General features: G+C 36.2%; 1 protein-coding gene across 3 annotated transcripts in view; it reads right to left on the bottom strand.

Moving 5' to 3' along the window:
- Nucleotides 1-12,412, bottom strand: part of LOC149080550 (cGMP-dependent protein kinase 1-like) — a 210,857-nt gene that overhangs the window by 111,679 nt on the left and 86,766 nt on the right. The gene's annotated exons all lie outside the window — the stretch shown is intronic.

A 12,412-nucleotide genomic window follows, 5' to 3' on the forward strand; every position in this document is an offset into this window, starting at 1 on the left:
ATTCATTCTTTCCCAAGTTGAGGTCTTCCGTTTACTTTCCCTGCCTGGGGCCCCTCCACAAAGTCAAAAGTGTTCGAGATTACTTTGTAGTTGTATCATGAACTACTGGTGAAGAATTAAAACACTAAAGTTAAATTTTTTATGTATATGTAAAATTAATGCGCAATAGAGAGTTTCTATTATGAAGAAAAGCTACTTTCGGTTGCTCTGTTAGTCTAAATTAAAAATTGCTAGTGTAAATCAAAGTGTACAGTACCGTACATTTTACCACAATAATTTAAGTAATAAGAGATAAAAAAGATAAAAAAATGCTATTATTTTTTCTTTCGCAATCTGTAAATTTTATTAATATTGTTATTTTGATTCATACTTTAATAAATGTCATATTACTTTAAATTTAAACAATTTTCACAACATTGTGCATTAAAACTGACGGCACTCCGCTTAAGCCGTCATAATTTTTCAATAACTTGAGATGACGACTTATCAAGGTTTTACTGTATATATATTAATTTCTTTTGGAATTGCAGTGACTCACCAATTATTGGGGCCAACAGTAGCCAAACACAAAGACTGTGCCAAAAACCTGATTAATTATACGTTATTGAACATGATAACTTTGCTTACAAGCTATTGGCAAGAAATTTGGACGATCTCTATTTGACGAATGGATGATAAATATGGTAACCTTGTCCTAACATAACCAGATGTTAGAAAAAAGGAAAAGAAGATGAAGGAAAAGAAAAGTCAAACGAAAGAAAGAAAAAAAACAAATGAAAGGAAAATAGTATAATAGATAAATACAGATAAGAGAGAGCATATAGAGAAGATAGTAGGTATATGTGGCAGAATTTTCTTTTCACCCCCCCCCCCCGTTCTCTTTTGCTCTTATATGTATATAGTAGAAGGATACATCATATGTGGGAAAAAAAAATCACTAATAATTGTATAGAAATAAAAGGGGAAGGTAAAAAGAGCAACTTCGTAGGATTACAACAAGGCCTTGCAATAATGAGGAGAGAGGAAAGAAAACAGAGGAAGGTGTTTGAATTTATTCCATGGGCATTTGGATGCAATATTATGTCCTTCATCATAAAGTGGTTAACTGCCAGAGCAGAATGCTTAACCAACCTGTTTTGTGTAATTTGAAACATACACTATAAATGAAAAAGTAATACATTTAATAACATATGAATCATTTGTTTCATTAATGATGTGTCCAAGGGGTCTTGCAGCAGTATTTTTGTGCCATTTCAGTTCAAACTAAATCTATATACACTCGCTTCCAAAAGTTAAGCATGTGGTGGCTTATATAACATAATGACACCACTTTAACCGTGTCCTTCTGGATTAAACGGTTAATGGAACACAAATATGTGGTACTCTGGCACATAGTCCCTTTGTGTGGAGCTTTTGGCACACAGTATTGGCAAATATTGTTTTACCAAGTGATGCTGCAACAATGGATGTAACAGTGATGAAAGTCACTCGTAGATTCCGTTTGAGTACTGTAGCAATATACCGATCATCAGATGGGGGTGGTAACCCTGGTTGTATCTCCAGTCAGCTGCTTGACTTGTTTGGGAATTGTTTTCGTAATCGGTATATTTCTATAGTAGCTAAGCGGAATCAATGAGCAACTTCCACTACGACTATTACTTTCAAGCTTGCAACATCACTTGGTAAGACACTCACTATCTGCTGGTACTGAGTGCCGACGGCTCCATGTGAAGGAACTGTATACACGAGTACCAAGCGTTTGTGTTCCATTAACCGTGCAATCTAGAGGGCCAAGATTAAATTGGTGTGTGTCGTAATGTTATATAAGCCATCGCATGCTTAACTTTTGGAAGTGAGTGTAAGTACAATATTTTTATATCTAGAAAGAGTTGATTGCTTGTTGGTGTCCTTTTTTGAGAGCTGCTGAAATTGTACGTGTTCAAAGATTTATAAAATCCCACCAAATTGAGGGAATTCGAAATAAAATTCAAGGTAAAAACTATTCAACTTTACTAAGCAAGATTTAATTTGCAGTTCAGTTCACGCAAGCTCCAAGGAAAGATAAAGATATTTGTTGTCTTTGTATTCTAGGGCATTCACATATGTGAAAGATGTGGGTTAGATTCCCTATAGGGGCAGTTGAATTTTCTCTTTTTCCTAAATATATCTTCACATCAGTCAGCTGTTAAAAATCTTCGCAGGGATAGAGGAGAGTGACATCATCCTCGGGTAAGTCACCATCTGGTGGCAGTGTCAGCAATTGGGAGCTTTGGCCTGTGTTAGGTCCGAGTCCATGCATGGTCCTGTTCAGTGCACACGAGCTCCAAGGAAAGGTTGAGATATTTATTGCCTTTGTAGCAGGGTTGTTTGGTCCTTGGTTTTAACCAAGTGGTTTTTTTCAAAAAATCAAATAAAAGTGGCCTAAATATCATTTTTCTGTGAAAAATATCATAATTGGTTTATTATTAGCCAAAATTTTTTATTTTTACCACATTTTATATTCTTGGAGTACATTCTGATTGTATATCTTTAAGTAGCATAAGATGGTATAAGTGGTTTTTTTAAAACGTTTCATAAAAAAGTGGCTTGAATATATATATTTTTTTCATATGAAGTATCTTAATTATTTAAAATTGCTCATTCTAACCACATTTTCTAACCTTTGGCTACATTCTGATGCTCTATCTTTAGCAAATTCATGAATAAGGATTGCATCACACATCTAAATATAGTGGTGTATTATCTCACACGGTTTTCTCCCCCTTCACAAAGAAGCAGCAACAGTAGTGACACCATCATGCTAGGGGCAGGTGGTCCTATAATCCAATAAAGACACCAGCTGTCCCTAAAGGACATAGACTAGTGTACTAGTAGTTACATTAACATTTGTATAAACATTTGTGAAACATTTCAATTAGATATAATTAACAATGAAGTGGCACATTCACGTAGACAGATGATGCGACATTTGATACAATCGGTCACTACAGGTAAATTCATATCCCCAGACTTCACACAAGAGTAAATGTGAATTATCTCAATGTTTCTGTATATTTTGAAAGTACAGTCAAACCCTATTATAGCGCTCTCATTGTAGTGCCAACCCCGCTTACTGCCAGAAATTTTCAGTGAACAAATCTACCATACAGGGATTATAATATAGAAAACCTGTTATAATGCCAACTGTTGTTTGGATGTATACAAAGTCTATGTGTCCATTTTCCAAGAAAATTTTCACAACATTTCTTCTCCCATCATTTTATTTTATTTTCTGAAAGGAGTTGAAAGGTGTTCTTTCAATATCTGAGAAACGGGAAATATGCAAAAAAAAAGCAATGTCACCATTATTTTCCTTCCTTTATGTACTTATAAAATGTATCACTAAATTTATGTAGAACTAAAATAATTTCAGAGGTAAGTTTAAAATATGTATCTCTCAAGTAATATTTAAGTAATATTGAACAGTTTTTAAAATATTATGAATTTGCTCATCTGAAAATTGAATGTGTGTAAAATACATTATTTTATTTATGGAATAACACTAATAAGACACTGAGATACAGTAGTTCATTATGAACGTGTGAATTTAAGTAATGAAGCCTCTCCAAAATGCTATTCTAACCATGATCCAATATAATGCCAAAATTTGTTTGGGACGGATGGTGGCGTTACAATGGGACTCAACTCTATTATGTTAAAAAAATGAGAAGGGGCACCGAAATGAGTTGAATATACATTACCGGAAAAATATCTTTAAGATACGTATTTATAAAAAAATAACTATAAAATATACATGAAAAATGACCGAGATGAGATTTTTTTTTTTTTTTTTCAAGTTTGAGTGTATATAGTATTACGGTTATTTTTCAAAAAGAAAATAATCTATAGGCAGCGCACCTATATACTTTTAGTACATAGTGATTTTAGTCAAATAAAAATACACACTCTCTCTCTCAAGCTCTTTTCGTTTACCCCTGCAGGAGATTTTGGGGGAGAGGGAGGGGGAAATAGGGATCCTGCACTTGGGCCTCGTTCCTATCTGTCACACGATGAAAAACAAAAATGTGCTCACACGAGAAAACCCATGCACTTTAGTGCCCCCGATCACTGGCCAGTCTCCCGACTTGCTAAACTTTTTTGTTAGTTCAACCAGGGGCAGCTTGGTGGCACTGGGTGTGTTCTAGAAGGGCGGCAAATCCAAAGTGAAAGGGCAAAAAAAAATTTGAAAAATTATTTGTGCTCACTGTAGGAGGGGCGCTAAGTGTGAGGTAGACAGGGCGAAAAAAAGTTTGGGGAAATTATTTCTGCCCCCTCTAGTAGGAGTGCCAAATCCGGCATAAAAGGGTGAAAGAAATTACAGAAAATTATTTCTGCTCATTTTAGGTGGGTCGTTATATGCAAAGTGGAAATGCAAAAAAAAAATTGTGAAAACTTATTTGTGCCCTCTCTAGGAGGGGCGTTAATTTCAAGGTAAAAGGGCAAAAAAATGGGAAAATGTTTTCTGTCCACTCTAGGAGGAGTGCCAAATCCAAGGTAAAAGGCCAAAAGAAATTCAACATGATATGTTATGACATAAAATATCGCTGTTTCTTTGAACGCATCAAAACGAAGTGATTGAAACAAAAGTTTTTTTTTTAAATTGGGAAGGTCAGGGGGCCCAAAAATAGGTCCCACTTGGGTAGAGATTTTGTCTCGAGCCGCCTCTGAGTGCAACATATGTGTGTGGAAAATTTTAACAAACCGTACATATACACAACTGAACATCTTTTCGGAGTTTCATGGATCTTGTTCCAGATACCCGGTGAGTAATGGTAAAGCCTCTTAGACAGAGATACTGTCTAGGATGCCTTGGTAAAGTATGGCCACAATGCGACTCTAAAAATACATCATTTCCTTTCAAGAAACTAATGAACGTATGTTGAAAATTCAATTTGATTTTTTTTCCAACTGACTTTCAAGAAGGACCGTTAACCTTAATATAAATTTGATTGAAATGAAAATCTGGTGACCCTAGTGAAATTGTCGATTTTAATTTTTGTTGCATTCGTTTTCTATAAGATTTGTAAGAATTTTAATTGTAAGGAAAGTCATTTTGAAAGTAAGTCATTTCCTCGACATTAATCTTGAATAAGAGTTAAACAAAACCTATGAAATTTCGCTGCTCATTATCCGCAGATGTAAAAATATGCTAGTGTGAGGAAAAAAAGGCACCATGTATAGTCCACAGCGGTATATAACCCACATGAGAAAATTTCATTTATCAATATAAAATCGCTCTCAAGGAGGAGGTGGAAGGGAGAGGGGTGTTGTTCAACACAGTTTTGTAGAGAAAGTGTCAATTTTTGTACTAGCATCTACCCAATCTATAAATATTTAAAAAATGTTTTTGTTAATAAATTTTTAATGTAATTATAACTAATGAAACGCCTCTCTCAGAAAAAAAAAAGCCGTAGATAAGACGCAGTGTTTTAAACGTATAATATACAGACTATACGCAGTAGAATAAGTAGGTTAATTGAGACTTCCATGGAAATATAGAAATAAAGTAGTGTACCTTACATATCCAAAACAAGGAGGGGTGGAGGGGGCAGTGGCAAACCCATTTCGTATAAGAGAAATTTCGGATATGTATCTTCGTATATTTGAAATGAGGTTTTTAAAGCTGATGAAATATAGAATTAAATGTATGTTATGGTAAATGCGTTGAATCGGTAAATCATATCGGTAATGTACAATCACCAATCGTCTCGGTAAGTTTGATACATTTTGCCACCTTTCTCACCTTTACTGGCGATTATGCATAACCCTTTTAGACCCCGTATGCACAAACGTGCAAATTGCTTCTTTTCACTTTACATATTCTTCTTTTAACCTCAGGGATGTTCAGCCCAAACTTCAAGAATTGTGCATCATCGTTGATATTAAAGCTGAAGTCCCTGAGGTTAAAAAAAAATCTACAGAGAAAAAAAACAACCCCTTCCCAGTGCCGTCTCAACGAATGGGCCCACCCAGGAGCAGCCCGGAAGCCTCAAGAGTAGAGGGGCCTCACGAAAATGAGATTTAGTTAAAATTTTCTAGAATTTACTTAGGTAAAGCCTCAGAAAAACCACTTGGCCCAGGGGCCCATGATGCTCTTAATATGGCCCTGCCCCTTCCCCCAGGGCCGTAGCGTGCTTTCTCGGGGGCAGTCTTGTCTTGGAGTCTCCTTGAAATGGTTATGCTCAAAAAAGGAGGAGTTACAAGCCCCCCCTCCCCCATTCAGCTCGTTGCACCGCCCAAGCTGCCTCAAAATAGTTATGAGCCTGCCCAAGTTGCACAGGGCCCGATGCTTTAGCGTGTGTTTGCCTGCCCCTTCTGTTTCTTTGTACTAGGTCTGAAAGGCATAATTTCAAATGAAGTTTATGAGTTTTATAAATATGAAATAATCATACAGAAATATCACTTTAATTTAACCACTTTTATTATCATCTTAGCTTGTACGTAATGCGTGCACTCATTGGTGTACGTAAAGGGGTGGGGGGGGGGGGGTTTGGGATTTTAACCCCCCCTCCCCAAGATTATAGTGTTATTCTGTAGGAAAAAACGTAAAACTCCCTCAGAAGGGGAAAAAACTCTGAACCCCCCCCCCCTCGAAAAAATTCTGCATGCCTATGCGTGCACTACATGAATTTTACTATAAAACTCAATTAAAATAACTATGAAGAAGATAGATCCTTTTGATGAGTACCCTGCATAAATGTGTGACGTTGTGCTTTTTTATAATGTTTTTAAATTTCTTAAATAAATCAAACAAGTTGGGTTTTTTGCTTGTTTACAAGTTAAATAGCAATAGTCCCATTCTAGAAGAAGTTTTTCAGACTTTTTCGTCCCTTAATATCCAACCAAGAGGTGTGAAGGGGGGATGGAAACGATCACCACACCAAGAGTCTGATAATATGGTAGAATGAATCTGTAATGACTAGCAAAAAACGCCTCCTCTGACACATCACTCTGGATTCGTGCCTGGGGGAGGGGGGGCGCTGACTACTGATTTTGCACCGGGCGCCACTAGGTCTAAGACCAGCCCTGGATAGACATAACATAAACTCTAAATGAGCACAACATATGCATTATTATTATTCAAGGTGAAAAGGTCAGGCGAACATCAACAAAACCATGTTACAACAGTTGTCGCAGAACACGTGTTACACAATTTTTTGAGTGTGGACGTGTCCTGCGACTTTTATATACGAAAAATCACATTGCGCCTTTTTTATCTATGAAAGTCGCAGAACATTGTCACAGAACACGTGTTCTGCGACTTTGTATATGAATGTGGATGTACCCTAAAATCAACTTTGCAAATCTATCAATATAGCAAAACCACATAAAGTGAGACGTAAAGCAAGTTACCTGTCATCGTCAATATATGTTGTGTCCAAAAGGAATAAAAACTTTACGGTTCATCCTAAACTTAAATTAAAACATTAAAAATGATCGATAATATTTTTTGAGGTTTTAAGATATGGATAAAGGTTCATAAAAATAAATGTTTAAAAAAATATACAGCTGACGCTCGTTATATCTTCATTATAGCTACCCTTCAATAAAACGACCGGTACGATAGGTCCCAAAAATTTTCCTATTTCCTTCATGTTATATTTTATCCAATATAACGACTGATACATATCATTCAATCCATTACAATGACCGAACACAACTTAGTCCCCGTTTTTCTTTTAAATCAAGAATTTTTTTTGTTATAAAAAAACAATACAATATATATACAATTTTCTGGAGAAGCTAAATTTTATGATTTTTTTGAAACGTTCCATATAACGTCCGTTTTCCGTAGAACGAATGGAGTCGTTACAACGAGCGTTGACTGTACCTGTATATTACTAACAAAGAAAGGGTCCAAGGTGACATCTTCAAAAAGTTTTGACAAAATTACCACTGATTCTACTTACTTAAATATGTACAGAAATATAAAAAAAATCAGGTGGAATTATTGTGGGCCACTCCAATTAAAAAAAAATTTAAATATTAATATTTTCAACGCCAATAGAAGCCAAGAATGGATTTAAAAATCCAGCAACCCTGGAGTGACATCATTCAAACAACAAATGATGAGGTTAAGACGCCTTAATATACATGTTACATATTACCTTTAATTTATATTTTATAATATACCTCTTGATATAATTATTAAAGGGGTTCTAGATCAGGTACAGCACAGAAAAAGAAAAAAGAAAGAGGAAGAAGGAGAGCTAAACCAGCACCGCCTAGAGATAGAAGGCCTCTGCACTGTTTGCCATAAACATCATTCAGACTACCTAGCAAGATTGGCACATTTTAAAACACAGCATCCTATTTAGTTTCTTCTTATTTTGGCGTAGAATCTTCCTGATTGGCTCACAAATACCGTATAGTGATTGGATGTGGGGCATAGAAATCGCCAATTCTGAGCCTGATCATATCTTTTCCTCACAACGATGATACTGGAACGAGCAGAAATGGACTACTTACTGATGTCAAAAGCAGACTGCGGAGGCCTTCTATCTCTAGGTGCTGGCTAAACTGCGAAAATTTTATATAGATATCGCCAATAAAGCATGAAGCGATGAATAGCGAACTGTTGTCATTTTTAATATTTTTTTGCGGCTTTAACCACTTGACGTACAAGGTTTCAGTAAGAAATTTGGATTGTCTCTATTTGACGAATCGGCGATAAATCTGGTTACCTTGCGCTAACCTAACCGCACGTTAGAAAAAGAAATAAGGGGGGAAAATATAATAGATAAGAGGTAGATAAGAGAGTTTTTACAAGTCCTCTTTTCACTCTTACCCTATGTATTCTCTTTCGCTCTTATATGTATAGTAGAAAGATACATTATATGTGTGGAAAAAAATCAGCATTTCGGTATTAAGAAAGGAGGACAAAGAAAGAGCAACTTTTTCGTAGAGATAGGGTTACTATAAAGCTTCGCGATAGTGAATGGGGGAAGGAAAACACAGATAATTTGTTAAAATTTATTCCATGGCGTTTGGACGTAATATTACGCCCGTGATCGTAAAGAGGTTAATAATTGCGCTCCGCCTCTAATTTTTTTCTTTTATGTGTTTCTGGGTGAGACGAATGTACTTAAATTCTTTCATAATTTTTTGGGTCCAAGGACAACACCTTGAGACCCCTTCCTTGTAAGAGGTATTCAGAAATGCTCAATCAATGTGAATACAGTACGTCTTTAAGTTTGGGTACCAGACTGCCCGCCGTCTTGTACCGGAAGAGTGTGAACATAGTGCGTATGTATTTCCGATTCTGGAAACCCGCGTCGTCTCTGATTGGTTGAAAACCCGAATTTCTAGCTAAAAAAGGTGAAATTTGGATTTTCAACCAATCGGAGACGACGCGGGTTTCTAGAATCGGAAATACGTACGCACTACGTTCACACTGGCGCGATACGGCAAACGATGGAGCATGCAACTCGGCGCGGTGTGAACCTGGCCTTCGGATGCACACGATAAAATACGAGTTCATGTCCAAGTTTGTGGATCAGGCTGTGCGCAGATGGCTCGACTGCCCATAAAATACAACCCACGCTCATTCAATTTTTAGACCACGTTACCGGTTTTTTTTTTTTTTTTCAAGCGTGCCTCCAAGGTTGAAAACTCTGATTTTAGAAAGTATCTAATCTTATTTTTTATTTTATTTTTTGCAGCAGAGATATATATAAAAAAGTTGCCAAATATTGTTGAAATTACGGAAAAATCAAAATGGTGGGAAATGAACCATTACTGCAAATTGAAGTGAATTAAAATGAATTCCACGAAGAAAAACATCAACACGAATGTGGGAGATTAATATTCTCTTTTATAGTTGTAATTATCATAAAATAATTTATGAGTTGAAAAATAATGTCAATCTTTTACTTCAATAAAAAGTAAATATTCAAGTAGGCTTCGTGTAAAATACGGGAAAAACCGAGACACTTTTGCCAAAAGGTCGGGACGACCATAAAAACAGAAAATACCGGGACTGTCCCGGGAAATACGGGACGTATGGTCACCCTAGGTATTTACAACAATAATAATCCCTTTGAGCTTTAATAAAGGGAAACACATCAGTAAATGATAAATATGATAGAATATTATTTATATAGCAGTCTCTCTCTCTCTCTCTCTCTCCAGATCTGGATGAGACTTGTTGGTGGGAAGGAAAGAAACGGCCGAAGCAGCGTGGGTGAAAGAATAAGCTACCTACGAGAAAAAGTGTCGTTAAAATCGCGAAAAATATGCTCTTTTTCTGAAAGTTAAGAAAAAGAAAGCAAATATTTTCAACCTCCCAACCCCTTCTTGCTCATCGCAAGCAGTTTTACGAATCGCAAGCATCACTGTTAACGGCCTATTTCAGTTCTACGGACTCAAAAAATGTGCGACGATTAAAGCGCAGTTACTTTTTATTTCCAAATACACCGGGACTTTCTGAAGAAAAAATGCACACAAAAATTACTATTTGCTAGTTCCAAAATGTAATTTTTTAAAAATTTGATATACATAAAAACATTAGGGCACATCAAATGCTCGTTACGTGACAAAACTAAGTACCGTATATAGCTACTAGCGTAAAAGCAGAAATTTTTTGTTCAATTTTTTTTTTCTATATCAGGGGGGGGGGGGGGGGCTTACACATAAGGGTCAGATTTTGAGGCGAAAAAATTCAAACCGAGTTTTATCAACACCCCCTGTGCCTTATAGCAAGCGTGCATTAATTCCGACCAGCAAAAGCTGGTGTTGATTCCACCCGAACCACGAAAACAGCCATCTTTGCAGCATCTATAGGGGACCCTGGGTCGAGCAAGATGTGTGTGTGGACACAGTTTTCCCTACAGCTCTCACTATATTCATTACCTTTATATTGATTCACACGAGTCCGCGCGAACAGAGAGCCGTCATGACAAAATATAAGCAAAATCGCGTTAATTAATTAATTAACAATTAATTAACTACTTCGCTTTTATAGTTCATAACTAATTAACGATTAGTAATAACGACAATTAACTGATGAAAAAACTCCGTTGGATTTAGCCAGTATATCTGTTTTATAGTGGAAAGCAGGGCAGCAACTGCATGCTTGGTCAGCTGGAGCAAGCATGGATTTTGGCGTCCCCTCTTGTAACCAAACTGAGCAGGATAACGAAAATTAGCTGCGAGGTCAAATCATTCTACGAAATCCGAGGCAACCGACGAAAACCGAAACCGACGATAATCGAAGTCAACGAAAACCGAGGTATTACTGTACTATGGCTGAATTGCACAACTTGCAAGGAAATACGAGTGATACAAACTTTAAGTATATACATTGAAGGAAATAACTGTTCTGTATCTTCTTAGAATGAAGGCGATTTTTTGAATAGCTTTCTTTGTCAATCAGCTTTGGTTAAAGTTTTTCTTTGAACTTATTCCTCAAAATGTATCCAATTTTAAAATATTTGTTTAAGGTTTAATCTTAAGGTTTTTAAAATCTTCATAACCAAACTTTTAAAACCTCTCATCATGATCAAGAGAATATAATGAGAATATTCTCGAATTAAAAGTTGTCATTATGAAGTGATTATGAAAAAATTGTTTTGTTTTAAATATTTCAGAAAATGATAACTGAATTATATTTCATAATATAAATAAAATTCATAATTTCTTTTTCATTATTTAAAAGAAAAATGAATATTCTCGATTATTCTCCAATTTTTACATCCAGGATAATATTCTCACCACTCACATCTCTAATATATAACTATACTTATATTATTTCTAGATTTATTTATATATTTTACATATAAGAGTATATATTTACACATATAATACTCTTGGGAAATGACGTTTGAATGTCTACTCTACTCACGTTATTCTATGGATACTATTTTCCTAAAATGTTTTGTAACATTGGGAATACACATTAGCGTTTCTGGAAAAACTTGGACAGCAAAATAAGCAATCTAACCAGCTGATAAACCAAAAAAGTGAGAATTTGCACATTCATGTTTCTGACGGGATAGTATAGCACATACATATTTATATGCCGCTGTGGTGGTCGAGTGGTTATAGTGCCGGACTCGTGATGCGAGGATCCGGGTTCGAACCCCACAGTGGTGGTCGGCTGAAGTTGGTTTTCTGTGGTTCCCAACTTCAAGGCGCAAATGCGAGCCGATCTCCCCGTTAAAAAGTCTCGCCACAGAGAGCAACAGTCCTACAACGGTAAATCATTCAACCATAACACTTCACTCATAGTTATGAAAACTGGGGGCAGATGACAGCACTACATATAACAAGCATTACACAATAACAAACTATACGTCAGGTTGCACTACACGTACACGCACATTCCCGCATTTACCGATTCGTTGGGGGGTTCCGCGGGGGGGGGGGGTGCATG

Source organism: Pholcus phalangioides, unplaced genomic scaffold (genome assembly GCF_987345545.1).
Source record: "Pholcus phalangioides strain wild (caught in Gottingen) unplaced genomic scaffold, Ppha-v1.0 ptg000011l_1, whole genome shotgun sequence".
Lineage (NCBI taxonomy): Eukaryota > Metazoa > Arthropoda > Arachnida > Araneae > Pholcidae > Pholcus > Pholcus phalangioides.